Here is a 25,142-nt window from a genome sequence, read left to right as displayed (position 1 = left end):
CCACACCGACACCAAGCGGCGCCGCCGGTCCGCCCCGTCCCGTCGCGCTCGGAGCGCAGCCCGGGCACGGCCAGCCCCGCATGCCCTGCTCGCCCCGCATGCCCTGCTCGCCCCGCACGCCCCCCTGCTCGCCCCGCACGCTCACCTGCCCGGGCAGCGGCCGCCGCCGTGTCCGCGCCGCCCCAGCCAGCGCGGCGGCGCTGGAGCCAGCGGCGAGCGCTCCCTCGGCCGGCACCGGCGCTGCGCTGCGCTCCGCCGGGGTTACCAAGGCGATGGCTTCGCCCTCGGGCCGCCGCCGCCAACCCGGGCCGGGCTTTCGCTATGGGACCGCGCCTGGCGGCCAATGGCGCGGCGCGTCCCGCCCCTGCGGCCGCTCCCCTTCCCCGGCGGGCCGGAGCCGGCCGCGCCTCCGGCCGGCGCTGCTGGGAGGGCCGGGGTCGCCTTTCCCCCGCCCTGCCGCGGGCCGGGCCGCGCAGCCCCTGGCGAGCCCTCGCTGGCGCTCCGGGAGCGCTCCGCCGGCCCGCGCACGGACGCGCAGCTCCGCTTTCCCCGGTCCGGCGCTCCCCGGGAGCGGCTCGCACTCGCAGCGCTCCGGGAGCCGCTACCGCACCCCCAGATCGGACTGCGAGCAGGGGCAGCCGCTCTGGGCACGCTGGAGAGCCTCAGCCCTGAGCACCTTTCCCGAAGCGCCTTCTGGAAATCAGCAGGGCAGAGCTCATTATAGCAGTCTATTGCCTTGCCAATGAATTCACCGATACGTCCTCATTTCAAGAGTCTTGGTGCTGAGCGGTCAGGAATAGTTCCATGGGAACTAGTACCTAGAAAAGGGGGTTTTCTAAGGCTTAAAAGAAGCAATCAAAGGAAGGCACGGTAGAATGTAACCGGAAATGAAATAACTTTTGCATGCAGCGGGCCCGTCCCCACCCACTGAAATCAGCAGCAACATTCCTGCCACCTTCAATGAACACAGGGTGAGGCGTAGCACATCCTTGCCCACAAAGAGTACGATCATATGATGCATATTTTAACATCCCTATGCTAATAATCACGCTGTATCATTAAGCTTGTCTATTTTAGTATGTTCATTTTTCCAGTTATTCCAGTTTTGAAGATGGATGGATGGATGGATGGATGGATGGATTTACTTCCTCAACTTCACTTGCTGATTCTCAAGGCACTAAAAATCCATTAAATTTGGATTAGAAAATACCTAGGAAATGTTTTGTTGTTTTTTACAAACCACCCAACCAACCACAACATCAATTAACTGGAAATGTCTGGAAAGAACAATGATCTCCCCTATTACTTCAGCAAATGGGATTTTTGCATGGTGATCATGCAAATGCTACCTCTAGGCAAATCTCAGTGGAAGGGCAGAAGTTAATGAGAAATCTTGCCTACCGTGTGTCAGTTGCCTTCACAGCCTGTCTGTCCTGTGTCAATTAACAGCTCCCCTTCCTGCTTTTAACCAGCTCCTTAAGTCTGCTCAGTACCACAGGCATTGCTCCTGAACAACATGCTGCTACTTCACACCACAAAGTGTAGTAACTTCCCTTGATCTCCCTTCTTCCTGAAAAAAAAAAAATAGAGTTCAAATGAAACTGGTTTATCAGGCAAATGTGCCACTCATACAAATGGATCGTGTTCTACATAACAAAGTTTAGTTCAGCATGTTGAGCCACTTGTTTCTTCTGTTTAAAGTTTACATTGCAATTGAAATATATTTCTGAAGAAATAAGGCATTAATGAAATCCAGTACTGTAAAAAGCCCCAGATCTGCCGTTTTTCAAATCATTCTGATACTTGTGGTTTTGACATTAAATATTCCGGATAGTCTTGGCTTAGACACTGAAACTTTGGCTCAGTAGTTGGCCTCACTGATGACAAATGGGTTTGTGACTGGAAAAGCTTGATAACGTTTCTTTAAAAAGAGCTATTTACTCTGGATCTTGCGACAGTAGGTGGTTGTTCTACAGGATCCAGTGCAGTCTTTGCAAAGCATAAGCCAAGTATGATGTGAATGACTTACTGGACTGAGCAGAGGGCTACAATCCAGAGCCTTAAAAATCTGTTCACTGTATGGCCACCTTTTTCAGTTGAGTAATGATGCCTTGAAGTGTCTATCACACATAAAGCCCCAGGCACTTTAAAACTGTCTTGTATAGACAATTTCTGTGAATAGACTTCAGTGAAACCTGAACATGCCGAGTTTTTCTCCAGGGTTGTAATCCCTGATTTCAAAACTCCTTTCCATTTTCTGTTTTATGCCTTCAAACACAATATCAGGATTTAGCAGGGGGAATAAAAAGATCTCAGTCAGTAGTTATTAAAATATTTCAGATTACAGTTGATCAGCTTGCATGATATTCATGTTCTTGTCACACATGAAGTTGTTACAGACTGTGTGACACGGATAAGGAACTTGCCTTGAAACATCTTAATGAAACATTTTTATATCCTATGTGGCATGCAAAAAAAACCCCACCAGACTTCAAATATAATTTTAATTTTCAATTTCCTTATCTTTAGATTGCCTTCCCACCCCCCTTCACAAAACAACAAATGTTCTATGATTCTGTCCCCCAGGCTATTGTTACATGTGTTCACAGTATAATGAAAGGGCTTTGTCTGAAAAGGCTGGATCTGAGTCATGTCTTTGCATGTGAAACAGCTGTACACCTAGGGCACATTCTTGGTTGCTTGAAAATGTGTCATTTTCAGTTTTTTGGGTTTACACTCTTTGAATCCTGTGTCACTGCAGTGATCAGAAGAAAGGAACTAAGTTGTCTCTGTATTTGCAGACATCACAGAACTGTGACAGCAGACCCAGACATTAAAAAAGGCAAGTGGAAATGCCATGTTAAGGATGCTTGGCCTGAAGCAGAAAAAGCCATTCTGGAAATAAAAAAAAACATCTAAAGGACAATGATCCAGAACACAGCAAAATACTGGGCAGGAGATACTGGGCTTAGAAAATATTCATTAGAAAATTTAAACACTTGTAGCAACTTGCTACTGTCCAATACTGTGATACAATGGCAACATCTACAAACCAAATGAGCTTTGGGCAGTTAAAGCACGGGAATGTTTTCTGGTGAGTACAGAATGACACAAGAATATCTCATCACTAATTCTTTTCTTAAAAAAAAAAAAAGTTATATTCAAAACTGTGTGAGCAATAGTAGAGAGAATAATGGTCACTGCACTGCACGGTCATCCCTTTGCCAGCTTGCTGCCTACTGCTGTCCAAATAAAAGGCTTTCAAACATCTTGTGTATGACAAATAACATGTCACTCTCCTCAACAGTCACTAGAGAAAAGCCAGTTTGCTTTGTAACATTTAAAAAATAGCTTGTCTGTTAACAAAACTTTCATCTCCCCTTTGAAAGCCCTCCTTCATCTAGACTAGAAAAAATATGTCCCCTATTCCCTAAAGTAGCAGGCTGTTAGTGTTTGGAAGGTGGAGTAATTAGTCACTGAAATTTAAGTAGTGTTAATAAACAAGTGAATAATACTGGTTGTGACTATTTCAAACCATGTGTTTAGTACAATAAATCCCAGGTTTAACTGTCAAAGCCTATATTTAATCTCCTGTAGGGAAAACACTAAGAGATTCCCAATACATGATTTCATGCCCTAGGTTAAAATACTGCAAAATGCTGCATTTCTATACCATAGAAATGGTATGACAGAGAGAATAAGATATATGGGTAGCATGGTCCTGTACCAGCTCAGCTGATAAGTGAAAGTTGGATAAGGTTGGATAAGAGGAAAAGGTGTATGGGTAGCATGGTCCTGTACCAGCTCAGCTGAGAAATGAAATTGGATAAGGTTGGATAAGAGGAAAAGGTGTATGGGTAGCATGGTCCTGTACCAGCTCAGCTGAGAAATGAAAGTTGGCCTCCTGGACCTCCCCCATCTCTGCAGCCATTAGACAGCCCAGCCTGTGAAATCCAAGCTGGCCACTGCCACCAGGGCCTCTTGGGGTGCATGGAGAAGCGCTCATGGCACGGTGAGGGACACGGGGTGACACGCCACCTGGATGCTGTGGGCAGGACACTCCCCCAGAGGGGCTCGGGCAGTGCTGTGGTCCCCGTGCCCAGCCTGGGTGTCTCTAAGAGCTGCCCTTGGTGTCTCAGCTGGCCCCGTGCAGGGGGGCAGCAGCAGCAGCCGCCGGCCCGAGTGGTACCAGACTGCAAAGCAGGTGTCAGACAAAAGGGATGCTGGCTTTGGCTAAAGGAGTAACAGCCTGCAGCCAGAACAAGCAGCTTTTAACAGTGCTTTGCTAAACCAAGTTATTTAACACGAGTAAAATTCAGTAGAAAAGTTCTCTGAGACCTTAGAGCGTACAGGAACCAGAGAGGCAAAGCCCTCTGCCAGCTGCAGCAGCCACTCAAATCCAGCTGCAGCATCCTGGCACCATCCTGGCACTTCACTGTTCTGTTCCCCCCGCTGAATTTTGTGTCTGAGGCCGCTCGTTTTAAAATTTTACGCCTAACTTAAACGACATAGAGCCACTTTAAATACAGGGCCTCTTCCTCAACCTCCCTGACCTCTCCGGCTGCTGTGCCGCACCAGAATCACCAGCAGTCAGCTGATGCACCCACCAGGGCAGACACAGCCCTGCTGTGAACTCCTGGGCTCAGCTCTCTCTGCTTTTCCCCGCTCAGACAAGCTGTGCGAGCTGGTGAGCAGCAGCAGGTCTGAGCTGGAGGGAGCTCTGACCCCACCAAGGCTCTCCTGCAGCACTGGCTGTGCTGGGGATCCCCCAGAGCTCCCCTGGGGCTCCCCAGACCTGGGCCCTGGCTGGGGAACTGCAGAGTCCCTCTGCCCTGAGGCTGCAGCTGTGCCAGGAAGGGCTGGGAGCTGAACCCCCACCCACCATGGAAACCCACAGCCAGAAGGCACATGGTCCTATTGCTTCCAAAGCACAGAAACCCCATGGGTAGGAGCTCCTAGGCAGGCACTTCGAAATGGTGGCATTTTGATCATTTTATGCAAATTCTATTGTAATAAAGCAGCAAAATTTTAATAGCACTAATCTATAGACAAACTAACTGAAAATACTTATTGTCACTAATTCCATACCATAGCCAATGTATCTTTTTCTGCATCTGTTCTGGTTTCTAGGTATGGTCACACTTTACAAGACAACTTTTTCATTAAGTATGCGGACCTCCATCTGTACCAGCAAGTGAAGATTAAAAAAACTACTTGGAATTAGGAAGAGTAAGGCCTTTACAACAATCAACAGCATCCTGAAGTGGCCAACTGACTTTCCTGCTACATTCTCCCTTTATATACAAATAACTCTACAAAGTCTTTCATTTTTCCAGTTTCCTAACACAGACTTTGTAAAAATAGTTCCATCAACACAAAACAAATTCTTTCATCCAAAAGGCCAGTCCCTACTAGAACAGGACTTCTGTCCACATGTAACCTCACAGCCCACACAGACAAGTCTCCCACCAGCTATCATTTCCTCTGCCTACTTTGTGGGCCTGAACTTAGAACCAATTTTATGAACATAACTGGATTGTTAGAAATGGCAGTTTTTAGATGACGCACCGAGTTCCCTTGTGTTATTTCTACCAACTTTTCTAATCAAATACAAAGATCCCATGACACATTTTGACAAAAAGTAGGGCACAGCCAGCTTATTTATTCTTTTACTAAAAATAGGCTTCAATGTCCAGCAGGTTGTAATGTGTGAGACAGCACTTCAAGTGTAACAGCTGCTCTTCCTGCCTCAGCACATCTGTGTTACCAGCCCCTCTTTGCAATCTGCTAATTACCAAAATCAAACATCAGCCTTCACAAGGAGTTCCCTTTTTCTGAAATGCTTACTATGATTAGGCTAACCAGCAATTGGAATAGCAATAAAATATCTTCTCATCCTCACAGGAGGAGTTTCTGACACCCTTCCAAGCACAGCACAGCACAGCATGTTTTACATCTCTTGGGTTAATGGCATATTACTATTCTCAGCCAGAGGCAAAGACCAGAAAGAGATTCATTACAGGAAATCCATCTCTCTCTCAGCCTCTTTGCATATTTATTTTCTAGCTGGCCTTTTTGTTAAGGCAATTCGTAGAGCAGATGTGACAACTGTGAAAACCAGCAATGATCAGGAACACTATTGAGGCTATCACACATTTTAATGACTGTGGATATGAAACACTGTATTATTTCAGAATTTCACCTTGAGGAGACTTTCAACTGATGTTTTGTCAAGTTTTCTTAGAGGACATCATTGTCCAGCCACAATGGTGTAAGTCACGGTTAGCAAGACTTTGTTTTGTCAGAACTGCCACAAGAGAGAAAACAGACTCTTTGTCCCTCCACGTACACTGATGTAGTTATCCTTCGGGTCAAACACATTTACTGACCTGAAGGGCACAGTGGGCGTCACCTCAGAATTTGGCCATGTAACTTTGCAAACCAGGAAAGACTTGCTCCAACCCAAATCTTATTTCACCTCACACAAGTTGCATGTGATGTGCAAACCAAAGAAAGAGATAAAAGCAAATGTGCTATATTGCTGCTACCGTAAGACACAGGTACTGCATTAACATTTCACTAGCCCATGGAAAATGTGATCAGAACAATAATTTCATTGCTTATCACCACTATACCTACACAGCAGGGCAAACTAAAAAAGTTGTTGTGAAATTTAAAAAATCTGTAAGCACTAGAAAAATGACAAATACTATTTGCATCATCATTCCTCAAAAATAACAATTCTAACCACAAATGGACTATTCTTTTGAACCTCTATCTAAAATCTCAGGTTCTAACTTCCCTCTGGTGACTGTGTTGTAATTTTAATACTACTGATGAGTTTCTATTTTTAAAAGGATTACCAAAATACATATATATAGAAGATAGGCTTTCAAAAGGCATTTACAGATGTCCTATTAACAATCTTTCAAGTCTAATGCTAATTCATGTATAACTAATTTCAATATTTATTTTTCTATAAAAATGTCCTACAATAAATCAGTGCAAACAGTCACAAGCACACACTGAAATTGCTGAGAAGCAAGAATGTTCAGTTCCCTGTTGTAGCAGACAGAAATAATTTCATCTCAAAGCTGTACTAAACTTCTGATAATCCAGAGCCATGAGTCCCATCCTTGGAAGAAAGAACATTTCAGAGCAGAATTATTAACAGGCACTGCATAACCAGTGCAGGAGAGATTCCTGGAATACTCCTAAAATGCCAGTACATTTTTTAAAAATCATTTTTCTAGTCTTTCGTTGCTAGATGATCCAGTCACCCTGAATCAGGAAGACTCATGTTATTTCTAGGAATTATATTTTAGACAGTTTCCTCAAGCTACAGATGCATCATCCTAATTTTTTGTCTACAAGAATTAAAATTACTAAGTCTGGCAAGATGCCATTAAAAAAAATTGTTGCAGCGTAGGAGTACAAGTATATTATTATTCCTTTCAAAACTAGAAATTAAGCCTGCCTTACTATTTTGGAAACTCCAGGCTTTGTGCTGAATGACTTTTAACGAAGTTTCCAGGTACTGACTAACCAAATCAAAAACTGTGTGCTTCACCCACTCTGCCTGGCAGCCTATCACAACAAGTTGAAAGTTTCATTTGTATGACTCACATGCCTTTAGATTAAACAAATATGCAAATGATGGCAAGTCTTTGTTTATCACAGCTTTGTCAGCAAAACAAAATCATCCAGCAGGTGAATCATGAAATTGCTGTCTCTGTGGATGAGGGAAGCAGAGATGCCTGCTGAACTTCACGCTCCCCAATCTATTTCTCCTTCTCCTCTCCTTCACGGTGTGACTGCAGCCCTGCTCATGTGAGCAGAACTCTCCCTGCCTTTTCCCCAGCAGAAAGGCACAGCTCACTTGGCTGCAGTTCAGAAAGTCCTTCAGGCACACCAGGAGAGCTGCAGCCAAAGTGGCTTGCTCAGGAGAGTGCACTTGCTGCCTCCCTCTGCGAGGGAACGTGGGGATTATTTCCAGAAGGAGAAGTGCACCCATTTCAGTGCCCTCTCCCCTGCTTGGAGAGGGCTCACAGGGGGCTTTTGTTGCAGTTCTGTTCCACTCTGGAGAAAGACTGACAGGGTGGCAGTGCTCAGAGAAGGAGCAGCCATCTGGACAAGGTTAGGCCACCTTCACAAGAGAGCACATTCCAGCAGCTCATAAAAATGTGGCTCAAGAACACTTTTTCTGTTCCTGGAATGTATCTCATGGCCAAAGAAGGTAGCTACAACCAGGAAAATATTCCATGGGGAGCAAACAAATTCTGCTGCCAAAGTCATTCCTCTCTGCTCCACCCCAGCTGATATTACACAAGTTGAATAATGCATGTCAAAGTATTAAGTAACATGTAAACACTTCCAGTAAATGTTTCTGCTGCAAGCCTTGCCTTAACTGGTATTGCTTCCCCCCTGTGATAATGGAAAAACATCTTCCTCAGCTCTTCTGCGTCTAAAGCTTATTATTAATGGGGCACTTCCCACCAAACGTTGGCTGGTTATCTTCCTCGTGCCCCATCTCCAGGGTAGATTTTAAACCTCTTGAAAACTCAGCTCTCTCAGAGATGGCCTTCTCTGAAAGCCTGTGACTGGTCTCACCCTCCACTGGTGGCTGGTGCCTCAGGAGATTTGCACTTCTGCTAATATTCTCAGGAACAGATGACAAATTCCAATGGAAGCAAGCTGGGGGTTTTCTCTCCCACCAAGGATGTTTTATATGAGCCTTGTCTTCCCATCGTGCATTGCCCAACAGTGTTCCCTACCCCAATTTTGAGAATATGTGTTTTCACATCTTTTCCCAAGGGGAGCCAAAGCTCTTTTCAATCTGTTATATTTTCAATCTGCTTTACTGTCTGGGACACTCCACAACAGGGGCAAAGGCAGTTCTGAGCCAACTGACCAAAAGTGGACATGGTTAATCACACCACTGGGATGAAGATGGGCTCTTGAATCACCTCCATGACACTGAGAATCATTAGTCCCGAGGGAGAACTGCCCAAGGAAATTTCTGGGATTTTCCACTGGTATTTGGAGGGTTTTCTGTAGGAGAGACTGACCTAGGGTCAAGTATCCAAGGAACTCCCAGGGAACAACACCAAATTCCACTCTGAAAACTGCCTGGGCAATAAGTTTGAGCAGAGCTGTTAAGTAAGAAGGTAACCTTGTTGTAACATGGCATTCCTGAAGGGGAAATAATTAGCATTGACTCCATGATTCTCAGAAGGCTAATCAATCACTTCATTATACTATACTTACCACGAAACCTATTGCCCTTACAGACAGTCACAATACACGTAGACCCAATTGGTCCTTGAATCCAAACACTATCACTATTAGCTAATTAAGAAATTACCCTTTGCTAAACAAATCTCTATAACACATTCTACATGTTTACAACAAGTGTAACAAGTAAAGATAAGAATTATTTATCATTCTTTTCTCTAATCTTCTCACAACCTTCACCAGGACAATGCCTGGGAAAGCTGTGCGTTGCTCTCTGTGGCCAGAGAGCTACTACCACATAACCTCATGCATTTTCTGTAATTTTTTCCAAGCATAAATGATTTCATTTGATGTCTGTTAACTGCACAGGCCTGAGAGCTGTGGATTGAGCTGGATTGGTTCCTTTCCATAACTGTTTTCCTGGCAATTGAACTTGTAGCCCAGCTGAGGATCTGACATCAGCAGCACTGAACACTACTTAGATCCAAGTCACTGAAATTAGTAAGAAATATGCAGCTGTTTGGGCAATAAATGGAAAGCAGAAATGCCAGTGAACAACCTCCTCCAAGCCTTCTCTGCCCCCTGCTTAAAGCAGCAGCCTTTTGTGCCTGATCTCCCACATATGGAAGAGAAGTAATGGCAACATCCCAGCTCCCAGCAGCAAGGCCTCCCAGCTCTGTCTGACAACTGCAACATCAGCACCAGTGACTGCTCATCGACCACAGAGAGCATGGGAACTGGAATTACACCCACCATGCCAAAATCAGGTCGCGATTACACGACAACTGTTGGGCACTTTGTTGGGCACTTCTCAGGAACTGATAGAGGCTGCTTTTTTTTCTCTGGGCTAATCAGGACAGGCAGAAAGCAAAACCCATGCCAGAAGGAGCCTGTCCTGCTCAGAAGATTGTTCAGGAGATGGGTAATGACTGCATTACAGCTATCACAGGAATGCCAGTGCTCAGTAAGGAGCAATTTGAAGAAGGGTTTCCAAATGCTACTCCCTACTGCTTTTACTTCCTCACAGCAGAACTACTGGAAAGACCAAACCCTCCACAAACACCTTTGGGGAAAGCTTTGGCCAGCCACTGCTGCTTTCCTAGGAAAGGGTAACTCACTGCAGCCTTAATTCTTCTTTATGCTGTGAAATAACCTTTTTTGATGAAAGACTAATGAAATTACTGATTTCCAGACATCTAAAAATGTTAGGACTAAGTGGATGCCCAGAAAGACCAGTGGTGTCTAGACTTCTCAAGACCTGAAAAGTTCACCTGAAAAGCTGCTTATTTTTCATCCAGAGCACTGAGGGCACTGAAGCTCAGGTATAAATTCCTGGTGCAGAGAGGAATGTGATGACAGCAAAGGAAATGCTTTTGTACTGTCCTTTTTCCCCTCCACCCACCCAAAGCAGAATTGTGCTGCCCAGCTCCTGCCTGGACAGGGACGAGGGAAGAGGGATAGGGGAACAGGCAGGCACCTGCCACCGCCTCCACAGCAGCACCAGGTGGGATAACACAGGACACACAGAGCCAGGAGGGGCTTTCCTGAGGGGGCTCCCTGGTGTGCACATTGCACACACATACAGATGTGTATAATCCACACCTCCTGCAACTTCACAGCAGTTTGGCTCTCAGGACAGCAAGAAATGCCAGACCTCAGCCTGTCACACACCATGAGCTTGGGTCACACACCATGAAGCAGTGTCTGGCAGCAGCAGCCCCCCAGCCCTCTCTGCAGATATCCCACATCCCACCAGGAGCTGGGAGCACGCCCATCCAGCAGGAAGGCCAAGACTGGATGGTGATGACAGGCTGTACACATTTGGCATATGGAAATGTTTACATACCTGACTGCACACAGGTCTGCATCCTTATTGCTGTGCGCTCACCCGCAGATCTTGGAGCAGAGCACTTTGGCATGCCTGCGTCAGCTGCAGGGATCCACCCAGACCTCACCCTGCAGACAGCTACTAGAGCTGAGCTGTGACGTGAGGCCATCACAGGAGAGCATCCCACAGAAATCCTTCCTAGCCTTTTTAGTGCCCCCACTCAATGGACACCAACACCTAATCATTGAAACTGAAACTTCAAGGACATCCTTACCGTGCCATTAAACTACATTTAGAATTCCTTTTGTCAAGTACAGTTTTCAGTTACGGTGACTCGGTGAGGACTACACGGGTGTTTCAAAACAGCAAAAAAAGTATCGAGTATCAGCTCTCAAGCACCTTTGTTCTGAAGCACCATTAACAACAGAGCAAATACCTGGAGCAGTCACAATTCAGGAAAAGAAATCTCTACATCCCAGTGAAAAAAGTCTCAATTCATGAAATAGCACCTGTAAACTTCCAGACCATCCTATGCTAATTCCTTCATGTAACAGATCCAAAATAACTTCTTAAAACACTACTGTTGAACAATAGTCTTTTCCTTTGATAATTTAACTTAAAGATGTTTATTTAACCTTTAAATCTTGGCTCTTATGCTAAATATTCCTCAGAGAAAGTCTGAGTAAAGTATTAGAAAGATGCATATTTCACCTCTTTTAATCTTAGTCACGTCTTAAATTGCCATTATCACAGATAGATGTTGAAAAGAAATACACTCAGATACGAAAAACAAGGTCCTGTTACAGCACGTCAGGTTTTCTATCAAAGAACATGACATTACACTTTGTGGCTTAATAATTTTCAAACTTAAGAACTGATGATGCTCAGCTAAATTATCCATAAAATATGCCTTGAAAAACAGCATGGTTTTGTTTTGCTGTTTTCTCTCCTTCCCCCACAACAGCAGCTGGGGGAACAGTCATGCAGTTCCACAGTGGCCTTGGCCATATGAACTCTATTAAAAAACTGATTATTTCAAGTTGTTAAAGATCAGGTGATAACCTCCCTCAAAAGACGAAAAAATGTGAACCGACCCTAATTAGTTATTATCTGACAGAAGTGGGGCTGTCGCACTGTGTAAACGCTGAATTAGAATGATAATGCAGGGAGACTCAACAAAAGCAGCTTTGTGTTTCTCCCTGCAGCCGGTGACAGCTCCAGCAGGGGCTGTCCCTTGCAGCATGTGGGACTCTGAACACTGGGTTTTCCACACCCTGCTCTGATGTACCTGGCAGGGCTTCTACAGCATGGCTTAAGAGAATAAGCCCGTGTCCCATGCTGCACATCCTGTTTGGGGCAAAAAGTTTTTAAATAAATCCTTCTGGGCTGACTGACTCACTCTTACCTCTCAAACACACCTGCCCACGCACCTGTGGCACTGCCTGCAGGAACCCCAGCTGAGCACCACTGCTGCTCCCTGGCCTTACCCAAAAACGGGCTCCATCCCTGCTCTCCGGGACGATGGGATGTGCTGCTCCAGGTGACACTGGAGTGTCACTCCATGGCAAACAGCTGCTCTGCACATCAGGGACAGGCTTTGTCATCGCCAGTGCTGGCACCCAAACATGCCAGGGTCATACTGGAGGCTGCTGCAGGCCAAGGCTACAATGGACACTGTGGCATCAGGGCATGGCATCACTGCATGGCATCACTGCATGGCATCACTGCATGACATCATTGCATGGCATCACTGCATGACATCATTGCATGGCATCACTGCATGGCATCACTGCATGACATCATTGCATGGCATCACTGCATGGCATCACTGCATGACATCATTGCATGGCATCACTGCATGGCATCACTGCATGGCATCACTGCATGACATCATTGCATGGCATCACTGCATGGCATCACTGCATGGCATCACTGCATGGCATCACTGCATGGCATCACTGCATGGCATCACTGCATGGCATCATTGCATGACATCACTGCATGACATCATTGCATGGCATCACTGCATGGCATCATTGCATGGCATCACTGCATGGCATCACTGCATGGCATCACTGCATGGCATCACTGCATGACATCACTGCATGACATCACTGCATGGCATCACTGCATGGCATCATTGCATGGCATCACTGCATGGCATCACGGCATGGCATCACTGCATGACATCATTGCATGGCATCACTGCATGGCATCATTGCATGGCATCATTGCATGGCATCACTGCATGGCATCATTGCATGGCATCACGGCATGGCATCACGGCATGACATCACTGCATGGCATCACGGCATGGCATCACTGCATGGCATCACTGCATGGCATCACTGCATGGCATCACTGCATGACATCACTGCATGACATCACTGCATGGCATCACTGCATGGCATCATTGCATGGCATCACTGCATGGCATCACGGCATGGCATCACTGCATGACATCACTGCATGACATCACTGCATGGCATCACTGCATGGCAGGTTCATGCGTGGCAGGTTCATTGCCAGCTCCCAGTGGCCGTGCTTGCCTCATGCAGGTTTTCTGACAGACACTGAGTGTCTTAATCAGCAATTTGCCTTTTTAATGCCCAGAAAATCACACTGTGTTGGGCACTCTGGGTCTGCAGGGGCTGCTCCCACATACCCCCACCTGTAACCTTACACACACAGAAATCCTGCTGAGTCAATCAATCTTTCCAAGCCAGTCTGCCCCCAGCATATGTCAGCTTCTGTACCTTTTGCCCTTTTCCACTTCATGCCATCTGTTTATGATCTTTCCATCTAGTTAAATATGATTTTCCAAGGTTTCCAATTCATCTTTTTGCTGTCTTTTTTTTTTCCTATCTGATGTCCAGTTAATGATATTAAAGGGAAATTTATTAAAGAACTACCTTAGCTCAATTTCTTTCTATGTTTTTTTCTCCAAACTGGCTGAGTGTGACCTTCGCAAAGGTATTCAGCAGAGGCCTGTCATTTGTCAAATTATTTTTCCAATTTTTGTCAGCGAAAATTTTGAAATCAATATCAAATTATTTTTGTTACATAAAATGAAAAAAAAAAAAGTTCTCTAGCTAAGTTGACATATTTTAGTCTAATTCCTTAAAACTGCATGAGATTAAGTACACAGTGGAAAACACCCACAAAAGTCTGGTTTGTGGCCAAAATTCCACCTTGACGTGAAACAGAAGGGGGAGATAAATGAAATCTCTTGAATAGTATTTCCCAAGTGTTTATTAAGAATTGCTTTCTTTCTTAGTCTCAAATCCACAGCAGTCTCAAGGCAACAATGCCACATCTGGGCTTGATGGGGTCTGTTGAAAATCTGTAGGGACAACCCCTCACTCTGCTGCCCTGCCATCTCCAGTAGGTTCTGCATCTGTGGCACACGCAGCCCAAATTGTTTATTTCTCCCAGCTCTCATTAACCTCTGACTGCTGTGTTGGTTCTGGGGGCCAGCGTAGAATCAGGAGACCAGTTCAAATATCTTCTTACAGTTGCTGCTAAATGGTAAGTGTTTGAAAAGATTAAATGTGACAGGTCAGAGAGAGGAACAAAGAGTTTTATTCATGGAGAATCTTACTAGACTTCAAAGCAAGTCATATGAGAAATATATGAATACATATGTTTTTATAGCTCGTGCCTAAATTAGAAACAAGATCAGAAACCTCAATGTCCCTCATGAACTCCTTCCTGTTTCCCCATGTTCTCCTATTCATTTTAGATGACACACTGCCCCCTTTATTTCTCTTCCTCCTCTTGTCCCTCTTTGTCCCTTGTCACCCCTCTCTGCACATCCTGCTCCGTGTGTTGGATTCAGAGATGAACAGCCTAAGATCTGCCACTCTGGAAATCTGGGAATTGCCAGCTGTGAATGTCCCATCTTGCCTCCCCCAAAGAAGCAAAGTGAGCATGAAGCCAACTCCAGCCTTCCTTAACAAGTGATATTCAAATACACTTCACAGCAAGGTAAGAAACAAGCAATTTAATGTGGCATGTGACAAAAAAAAAAACAGCAAAGCAAAATTCCCAAGGAAAAAGGCCATTTCCTCACCCTCTGGCTTTGGAACTAGACCAGGATAAGCTAAGTGGGTGAGGCAGAAGTGCTGGCCATTTGACCACCTCAACAGGGAGGAAAGAAAAAGGGGAAAAAAAGGCAGAAAACAAGTGAAAACTGTTTGCACATGAATCCTTAGGGCCGTCCAAACTGGGAAGGTATGTTAGAAACCACTTCTGCTTGCGGGATTAAGGTTTTGAAGTCAACCAGGGAGATACAGTACAATACAGACAGTGCCTTTTGACTCAGAGAGAAGAGAGAGCAAGAGACAAACTTCTGGCTGGACAAAAAACTCTTCCTGCAAGAACAACCCCCTCTAAAAGAGGTAAAGAGAGCAACAGCAGCTGCTTAGATTTACATTGATGTCACAGAACAGAATTGAAACCAGCCAGTATCTCTAACTGGTACCAATTGCTTCATCTGTGGGTCTAAACAAGTTTACAGCCTCAGAAGACTGCAATCTCCCTTCCACATAGGAAAGGAAAATAGTTTCTTTTAGAGGAACTCAGAATTTCTCAACTCCAATTAATCTTCTAAAACAGGAAATCCCCGCCAGCACAGGTGGAACTGTAACACACTGGCTGTGCAGCTGGGGAATGAAAAATGGGATTTCCGTGTTCCTGTCTCACCCACCAAAAACAGAGCAAGTAAAACAGGCAGCTGAAAATCTGAAAAGAAGAATGCAAGTAAAAAAACTGAGAGGGGAATTTAGGAAGTCACCAGGTCATTCCTAAGAAAATTTCCTACAGTGTCGAGGATGGTTTGAGCCCTTCTGAGGAAGCAGCCATTGCTGCAAGCTGAGCATTAGGGCAAAGGAAACTCATCCCAATGTGTATTTTAGGAACCAAAGTTGAGAGGACACTCTGCTGCCTTCTGAAAGAGCCCTGTAATGTGCATAGATATGTCCAGCTTCCCTCAGCCATCCCTTTGTTCTCTGTAATTGCTATGTTTAAATACAGTTTACACTGTTACTCACTGGACCACATCACAAAAGATGAATTCCAGGATAGATATTTCTTTGCCATTGAAATGTTACTTGAGTTAAAAATCAAGACAAGCAATAGGCATTTCTTTTTGATATTTACTTGTCTGCAGCATTATAATTGTGGAGGCATGTTGAAAAGAGGGATATAAGCACTTACTTACATTGCTACACATTTCTGTCTGTCTAATTGAAGCCAAAAGACTTAGAGACAGGTGGAGATAACACAGGTGCTTGTAAGGTATGCCCTGCACTCTGCTCTGAGCTCTAGGGCTGTGCTTAAGTTCAGCTTAGGATAAACAGTATTTTTCATGACAGCTTATTTGTTTCATTTCATTTCATTTCATTTCATTTCATTTCATTTCATTTCATTTCATTTCATTTCATTTCATTTCATTTCATTTTTTGAACAACCTGGTCTAGTGGAAGTTGTCCCTGCCCATGGCTGGGGGGCTGGAACTAGGTGATCTCTAAGGCTCTGTAAGGTCCCTTCCATCCCAGACCATCCTGTGATGCTGTGATGGGATGGCATCAAGCACCACAAAACCATCTGTATCAGAAGAAAGACACAGGGCAGATTTCAGAGAAACTAAAAAACATTGTGTCTCAAACAAAAACAACTAACAGAAATCGTAGCACCAAAGCTTTGTTTAGACTAGGGGAAGTCCAGCAAGGCAGTGATAAAAGAGCTATCAGGGTGGGGTACTGAAAGGTGTGTTTTCACCAGAAGAGCAGTATAAAACAGCCTGAGTACTTCCAACCATAGGAAGTGACCCTCACTCTCTGAGGTGCCAGACCAAGTGGGTAATAAGCAAAACCAGATTAATTTCCTTTAACTACAAGTACACCCTCAACACTTGCTCACCGGGGAAAAAGATAAATATACTTACTAATAATAAAAATAACACTGGGGGAGCATGACATTTTTTTCTTTCCCACACACACACACAAATTCCCTCTGTTTAGACTATTAGAAGGCTAACTTTCCTCACACACATTTCAGCCAATATAACAGGTATTTGCACTGTCATGTTACTGTCTCATGAATTTATATTTCATTGCTCCATTTTGAAAGGCCATTGAGCCCACAGGACACTGTTGGAGTCAATATGGTTTTGTACCGCACAGCAAAGCAGGCCATGCTTGGAAATGCTCTGAACACATGCAGTGGAGGCAGTAAAACAAGCAAGGTCTCTCAGCTGGGCTTTCAGTTCAGCCTGGATGCCATGCTCCAGCAAGAAAGTCACACACATTCTCCAGGGCAGATGTCAGCCAGAGCCACAGAACCTCAGCTGCTCACAACTCAGTGCTCCCATGTGCACTGCCAGCACCAGGTCAGAGCTGTGAGTAACCTGCACAGGAGGCTGCAGGTAGAGCAGCAGGTCCAAAATCTGCATGTGCCCTTCAGCAGCCTCACAGCCATTCCCTGGCTGACCTCTGTGATTCAGGGTGCTACACTCAATATTGAAGGTAAATATATAGCAACAACTGAAAACTATTTTCCTCCTGGCCTACTAGTGAAGTGCTTCATTGAAGGAGAAGACAAAGATTTAACAGACATGCTCTTCCCCTTAAGATGGATTGGTAAAACAGAATTTAACGTTAGGTCTGCAGAACTGAGGTAATGTCACAATGTTTTGGTTTTTACAAGATAAAAGGAAAACCCTGGTTGCTATATTAAGAGGAAAATGATCTTAAATAAATATCTTAACTTCCTGGCAAATTACAAGGTTTAGGTCTGCTCTAAAAGGAATTTTTGACAGCTGGAATAAGGCATCTATGTGAAAGATTAATAAGAATAAAAACCAACCTCTTAAAAAAGTAGAAGAAATGCTTGTTGAATTTATCATCACCTGTAAGACTGGTTATGTTAATAATCCTTCATGTTATGCCAAGTAGACTGAAAATAATTAATAGTTCACAACCTTCCCACAGAAGTTTCAGTGCCAATGTTGTTTTGACTGTTGACAATAAATATAAAGTATAATCCCAAATATTTAGGCCTTCAACATAAATTCCTTATATCTGAGCAACTTCCATGAAAAGTAATAAGAAATAACAACATTACCCTGTGAGTTCCTGGATCACAGAGTCAATGGGGAATTTCAGCCTCTCTGGTCACAGCTCTTCATTGAAGTCCACTGTGCTCATGACCTCGAGAAGCAGATCTGATGTTGCACTCAGGGTTCCAGAGCCGAGCTCTGCTGAGCCACCACCAATGCTCAGGAGTCACAGATGAGAACCAGGGTGCTGCCAAAGCCTGGCTGATGGTGCTGCTCAGGGGGTGCTGTGAAATCCTGAGGGCTCTGTCTCACACGCAAGCTCTTTCATAGCTGTGAAACAATGCTCACCTCAAACCAGCAATAAGGAACGCCTGCAAGGACACAGCACCGTGAGAGAGGACGGAGAGGAAGAGAAGGAAATGGAGAATAAAGCAAAAGATGGAAGGGAGGAAGGTTGTTTATATGCTTACAAAATCTCTAAAATAGTCACACCCCAGAGAGATGCAGGTGGCAAACTGATCTCATTAGAGAAACCACAATGGTTCAGAGACAAGGTTCGTTTCTGCCAGGATCCTGTTTCCAGTACTGCTCATACCCAGATGCGGCACAGGAAGGCTCCCAGCCACACTGTTTGACAGGCTTTAATGTGATTCCTGAAGGACAAGCCAGAAATATTTGGCTAAAATTCATTGTCAAGTTAGACAACCACTACACAAGGAAGAAATAAAATCCACTATGTAGAACAGGACACCCATGGTTATCAAGTTTAGAACCCGCTCATGGCACTTTTCCTTGGAAACAGCACTTGGTGCAGCACACAGCATCCCTGCAGAACTTCCACAGCCAAAAAACTCTGATACAGGCCTCAAAAGTGTGAGAAATGAACCTGGATGCTCACTGCTCTGCTAGTCCAGGAACTGGGCAACTGGTGTGCAAACAGCACCAAATCCACTGAGGCATGAAAGGACTGCAGTATCCACTTGCACCATGCAGACTTTTGGGGCAAAGCAGAAAGATTTACACATCCACCCACTCCTAGGGAAGAGAGTGCCCGTCAGGACAACGTGGCAGTCAGTGCTTCACTCATGGATGCTGTCAAGGCAAGAAATGAACAAGACTGACTGCATTCATTCCTCATCCCTCCATTAATACTGGATCTTAGGAACTGCTGCCCAGGGATAGTCAAAAAACTCCCTTCATGATGTTTTTCTATTGAAAATTTCCTTGGGGGGAAAAAAAAAAAAAGCTTCCCATTAAAGGCCCTCACTCTGTCTAGTATTTAATTTCTAAAAACACCAAGACCTACTATGTTTTTGTTTTCAACAAAACCTTGTTTTTGAAGTGGTGCCTTACTGAAGCTGTGGTTCAGTTGCCAGAGCACACCTCCCACGAGGTGTGAGATCACTCAGAGGGGAGGTGATGACACCACTGGGGAGATGCAGCCTGGCCAGGGAAGCCAGGCTGCAGCTCAGTCAAAGGTGTCAATCAAAAGTATTCACCATTTTAGAAAGTCTACTGCAAATGTTGACAAAAATAATGTGCTTCGCTTCAAATTTTTCTGCAAAATAATATATTTGGTGATCATGCCTGTTCCTCACCATTTGTGGGCACTCCTGAAGTGCCACTCATAAAAGCAGAGTGAGCAGGACACTGGAGGCCCCAACAACGGCAGCCAAACCCAGCACTGCCAGACTCCTTCCATGCTTGGGAATTGCAAGGGGATTCTTCCCCTCCTCCAGCATCTCAGCTCCAGTATCTGGCCTCTCATTGCCCAGAGGGACTGAGCTCCCTGGGAATGCCCTGAAACATCAAAGATTAGCTCACTGACCCTCGTGTTTAATGTACAAAAACTCTTACAGGAGCACTGCATGTAAGCCTTCAGTATCGACTCTGGTCTGAGGGCAATGGACAGCCCTAACAGCAGCTGCCTGAGCTCTCTGAGGGGATGTGAAGGCTCCAAGAAGCAACCCAAGAGCACACAAGCATTTGCAATCAAGGCTCCACTCTTATCAGATCCCTCCTAGTCTGCTCGAGCTTTACCAGATCACTGACCTCCCTCGTGTCACAATTGCCAGTAAAATACAATAGCCTGAAACTGAAAACACCTCTGGTTTACCAAGAACCCACTCCGAAGGACAAAGTCACTGATAATGCTGAGCCCAGCTCATAGGATGAGACACTGATTGTCTCAGTGCTCTAAGCGAGCAGCTTAATTGGAAAAGAAAAACAGGGTGATGAATCACAGCTAAGGAAAGCACCTTGCTGAGGAAGACAACATCAATGCTTTACATCATTAAAATTTTTTGAGGTTACTCTTCAGGACAGCACACGTGGAAAACATTTCAGGAAAAAAAGATGAAATGTAGTTTAATTGGTGAATTCTTGCCATTAACACTCTAAACGGTCTGACACATGCTGGCGGCGCAGGTGTCAGCCTCAGACACGCTGCCAGCCACGCTTCCCCGCGCCCAGCGGCTGCCGGACCTCGCTGAGGTTTGGAAGTTTCCCAGCGGGAGGCCCTGTTCCCTTTGCTTCCCGGTAAATTACCACTGTAGTCACATCTCCTTGGGGGGCTTGATTTCAGTTTTTTGTTCTTTCTTCTGCTTCTTTTTTTCCCCTGGTTTCTTTTTGATGCAGTAGCATCTGATCTTATTCAATCCTAACCCCTCTTCTCATCTCCTCACCCCGAAAAGGGAAAGAGACCCCAGAAGCACCCTGGGGAGAGGGGATTCACCTAGGACTGGGAAGCTGCCACTGCAGTGGGACTGGGGAGGTTTCCACAGCACGAAAAGCGCCAGGGAGGGGCAGCAGGAGCCGGCGGGAGCGCTCAGGGAGCGGGAGCGGCAGGAGCTCCGGGCGGTGCCAGGCCCGGGGCAGGGCCGGGGGCGCTCCGCCGGGGCTCCCGCTCCTGGGGAGGGGTCGGGGGAGGTCAGAAAACAGCAAAGCAACAACGCGAGTCGCGCTCCTACCCGGCCGTGCCTCCCGCAGCCTCGCACCGACAGGGCGGGCCCCGCACGGCCGCCCCGCCCCGGGGCCGCCGCCTCTTCCTCCCGCTGTGCCCCGGCCCGGCCCCTGCGGGGCTCGGCGCCGGCCGGCCCGGCCCGGGGCGGCCGCACGGCCCGCTGCCCTCCGCTGCCGCCCGGACAGCTCCTCTCCTGCCCGGGCATGCCGTGTCCCGGACACCGCTGGCCACCTGCTACTGCCACTGCCACCTGCCACTGCCACCACTGCCACCACCACTGCCACCGCCACCGCCGCCACTGCCACCGCCACCGCCACCTGCTGCTGCTGCCACTGCCACCACTGCCACCTGCTGCTGCTGCCACTGCCACTGTCACCTGCCACTGCCACCGCCACCTGCTGCTGCTGCCACTGCCACCGCCACCTGCCACTGCCACCTGCCACTGCCACGCACAGCCTGGCAGTGCCCCAGAGCCACACTGTACCTTATGCCCAGGCAGAGGAACAGCCAGCCCCCTCAATTTACAAGTTTATAATCTTTTATTATCTCAGTTTATAATCTTTTCAGCCATGACTTTGCACTTGGTAGTGAAATACTGAGTCATGCCGAATGTTACCCAGCTGTTCCTTTAGCTCCTTCTCTGAGGAAAGGTGATTACTGCAGTAAAATCTGCTGGTTTGTTTCACGGCAGCCTCTGTTCCCTCAGAGGAGCTGCCTGGAAAGCAGCAGGTAACGTGGGGGATGCAGGGCCCGGGTCTGCCACAGCCAGCCGAGGGCACTGCTTCCTCCCATCCCTCTCCTCCTCCTCCTCAGTCAGCTCCCAGCATGGCCTTCAGCCAGCCAGCCACCCACGGAGCCTGCCTTCCTCACAAACACCACGCCTGCCACAGAAACTGCTGTGGAAAGCCCTGCCGGCCCGCAGGCTGACACGGGCATCCCACAGGCACACCCTGCAACGCCAGGGGATGCTCTGCCCTGCCCGAGCCAGCCCAGCTCTAATGCACGGCAGAAACCAGCTGCCCGCTGCCCACACAGATGGCTGGCTGGCTGGCCTCCAGCCAAAAAAAGTCCTCCACTCTCCCCTGCACTTCAGCAGCACCTTGTGCCAGCCTTCCCCAGGTTCTGGCCACTGCTGCGGAGATGGTGTTCTGACAAATCAAAACCTGGAACTTCAGGTGCACTGGTGACAGACGTGCAAATCCAGTCATCACAGCTGGACACGTGTCAGGGGGTAAAGCACAAAGCTCTGCTCCTGCAGGCTGCAGGATCTGGGGGGAAGGCCAGGGCATCTGCCAGCAGACATGGGGCAACTAGAAAGCTAAAAGGAGGACAGCGAGCAAACCCCACAGGAAGAGTGGCCTCAACTGCTGAACCAAAGGCAAGCGTGGTCTCTAAGAAAAGGCTGAATCCAAAAAATACCCTAGTAGGAGGCCTGGAACATCCCACAGGGCAAGCTGAACCCTGTATTCCTATTTTATTGTCTGCCATAAGCAGCAAGAGTGGTGTTCAGCAGCAGAGGAGCTTGTGTTAATGATCTCCTGTCAATTTTAGTAGTTGCAAAAAAGGTTTAATGAGAATCTTCAAACCTGCAGAGTTGGAATATATGCTAAAAGCATGGCAACACTATATTTTTGAAGCCTGTCATTCTTTTAATGCATGGTATGGGCAATAACTTGCAATGAACAGTAGCAACTCCAGACCCTGTCCTACAGCTGTGCAGGGCAGAAAGACCCATGTCACAGAACAAAGGAACCTGAAGCACCCTCCACCTGGAGTTTCCTTTTCCAGGCTCTTTTCTTTGCACATGGGTGTGCTTTGGGGATCCTCAGTGCCAGATCTCTTCCCTTCCCCTGTCCTCTGGAAGGAGCAGAGCTGTCCCTCCCCAGTGCCACAGAACAAAGCCCAGGTTCCTTTCTGTTTCTTGCAGGGTGCTGGTTCCCTCCCCTTGGATAAGCATCTGTGCCCACCAGTTACACCAGCACGCTGCAACTTCACCCTCGCCTGTGGAGGAGAGCTTGGGGCACTCTGTGCACACAGTGTCCACCTGGAGTCACAGAAACTGGGAAGTCAGAGTTCAGTCCCAATTTTACCTGGCATAAACCCACACCACAGGAAGACACCCCCTTCCCTTGCCCACTCGTGGTGCTCTCTGCATCACCCCTGCCTTCCCAGCACTGCCAGCTCCTTTCCCACTGGACATGTGGGATAAGTGAACATGTGGGATAAGTGGGATAAGTGAACACAGCTAAAAGACAGTGCTTGGCTTCTTTTCCCAATGTACTTGTGACTTAACAACTGCTTCCCCAAGGAAGAAGGATATGGTCAGTTGATTTTTTTCAAAACAGAAAGTACAGTACTTATTTCTGTATCTAGTAGTGGTTCACTAATCAAAAGGGGGCATCCTCCAGGAACCTATGCTAGCACCCGTATGGATCGATGGCAGATGTGATAAAGCCTAAGCAGCTGAGAAGGAGCAACTAAAACAGTCAGAACCTTAGGAAGTGTTTTGCACCAGTGACTCTCAGTGACTGTGGGTGCTTTTGAGTTTATATCTGCACCAGGATCTACAGATTTGGAGGCTTAGTTCTCCATGGCTGACTTTTCCCAGCACTTTATCAGTAGCTTTTATGTCATGTGTAGGTTAAACCCTGCTTTGAAAAGACTCTACTTCCTTTGGACATTCTGGTATGATCATCTATGTCAAGGGAGCCCATGTGTCAAATTTCAGAGAACAACAAGCCGCAAGGCACTCCTGGCCCTAATTCTTCACTGAGTGTTCCTGAGATAGTTCCTTAATTCAAATTTCCAATTTCCTCCCACAGAGCATGGCTAACACTTCGCTTTTTCCACCCTCCACCAGCCATCCCTGTACAGATGACACTGTCCAAGTAGGGCTGCTCCCCATGCACTGAACACAGCTGTGGCACCTCAGCATCGTCTGAAAGGGTACAAATACGTACCGAGCTACTGCAGAGACAAATCCCACTTGCTCAGTTTCTTGCCCTTGCCATGAAGGAATCCTATTTGTATGTCCACTGCCACAGCTGGAGTTTTCAGCCTGCAGACAGCTTGTCTGCCCGGCCTAATTTACAGACTCCTGGCCAAGGCTTCATCTCACCTTATCAGTGTATTCAGCATTCTTCAGATCCTGACAACCCACGCCTCTCCCTCTCTGCTTCCCAGGATCCCTTTGTATTCTTGTCCTTATCTAGTGTTGCCTTTTATCCTTCTTGCTTTTTCTTTTTACTATCATTTCTCACCACACACCTTGGGAAGGGTGAGTTTCCTGGAAGAAGGCTTATGGAAAAGATCTTGCCTACCTATCTGAGCAAGTAAGGGAGCCAGGAGCTATTTACATATTTTCTGATAAGCAGTGAGAATGTCCTGATGGTCCTGTGAAGTCCACAAGGAATTGGTTTCATGCTGTTCTGCAGTTTCTGCTTGTCTATGCTTGCCCAATTCTAATGAACTAACAGTATTAAAGATATTTTACATACTGTTTTAACATTATTTGGAGGAGAAAGCAGTATCCCCGTCTTGAATTTAGTCATTCAAGAGATGATATTGGCAACACTTAGCATTTAAATAATGAAAATAACTTTTAAAGTATGATTTTTCCCTTATTAATTATCAGTTAATTTCTGCCTACAGTATTACATTACAACTACATCTAATTTCTAATTTTTTTGTGCAACCACAGGGCAAAAATTATATTTAATTATATATTATTAAATTCTTTGCTTTTTCTAGATGGACCAAAACCAGGGGAGAATTGAGTTTTTACAGTTGACATTTTCCTTTTTTAACACAACTTTAAAGCTCTGGAGCCTCACAAGAAAACCCCAGAGCAGCCAAGACCCCCCTCACGAATACACATGAAGTGCAAGACTGACGCCTTGCAGTAGCACCAAGAGCTCTCACTGCCCTGGCACGGGGTACCTGTGGGAATGGGGGTGCTCAGCATTGTGCTTTCACTGTGGGAAGAGGAGAAGCAGCCCCAAAGTGCCCATCCTGGGGCAGCAGCAGCGCTCGGGGGGTGAGCAGCCCTGCAGGAAGCG

The 25,142-nt window shown here is 46.4% G+C and overlaps 2 protein-coding genes across 4 annotated transcripts in view; both read right to left on the bottom strand.

Annotated features, from left to right (window-relative positions):
* PIK3CB (phosphatidylinositol-4,5-bisphosphate 3-kinase catalytic subunit beta) overlaps window positions 1-21,193 on the bottom strand; it is a 90,340-nt gene extending 69,147 nt beyond the window's left edge. Inside the window, exons 1-2 of one of the 3 annotated variants that reach the window (XM_068201301.1) lie at window positions 21,092-21,193; window positions 1,402-1,570 (exon numbers count right to left, since the gene is read on the bottom strand). The gene's annotated coding sequence lies outside the window, so the exon portion shown is untranslated. Of the gene's footprint in view, window positions 1-145; window positions 266-1,401; window positions 1,571-21,091 lie in introns of those variants that run through there. The other 2 variants (XM_068201303.1, XM_068201302.1) reach the window with 2 other exon arrangements.
* LOC137480244 (vesicle-associated membrane protein 2-like) overlaps window positions 1-25,142 on the bottom strand; it is a 258,919-nt gene that overhangs the window by 129,190 nt on the left and 104,587 nt on the right. The window lies entirely within an intron of this gene.

This window comes from Anomalospiza imberbis, chromosome 10 (assembly GCF_031753505.1).
Source record: "Anomalospiza imberbis isolate Cuckoo-Finch-1a 21T00152 chromosome 10, ASM3175350v1, whole genome shotgun sequence".
Lineage (NCBI taxonomy): Eukaryota > Metazoa > Chordata > Aves > Passeriformes > Viduidae > Anomalospiza > Anomalospiza imberbis.
This window is presented reverse-complemented; position numbering and strand designations above follow the sequence as displayed.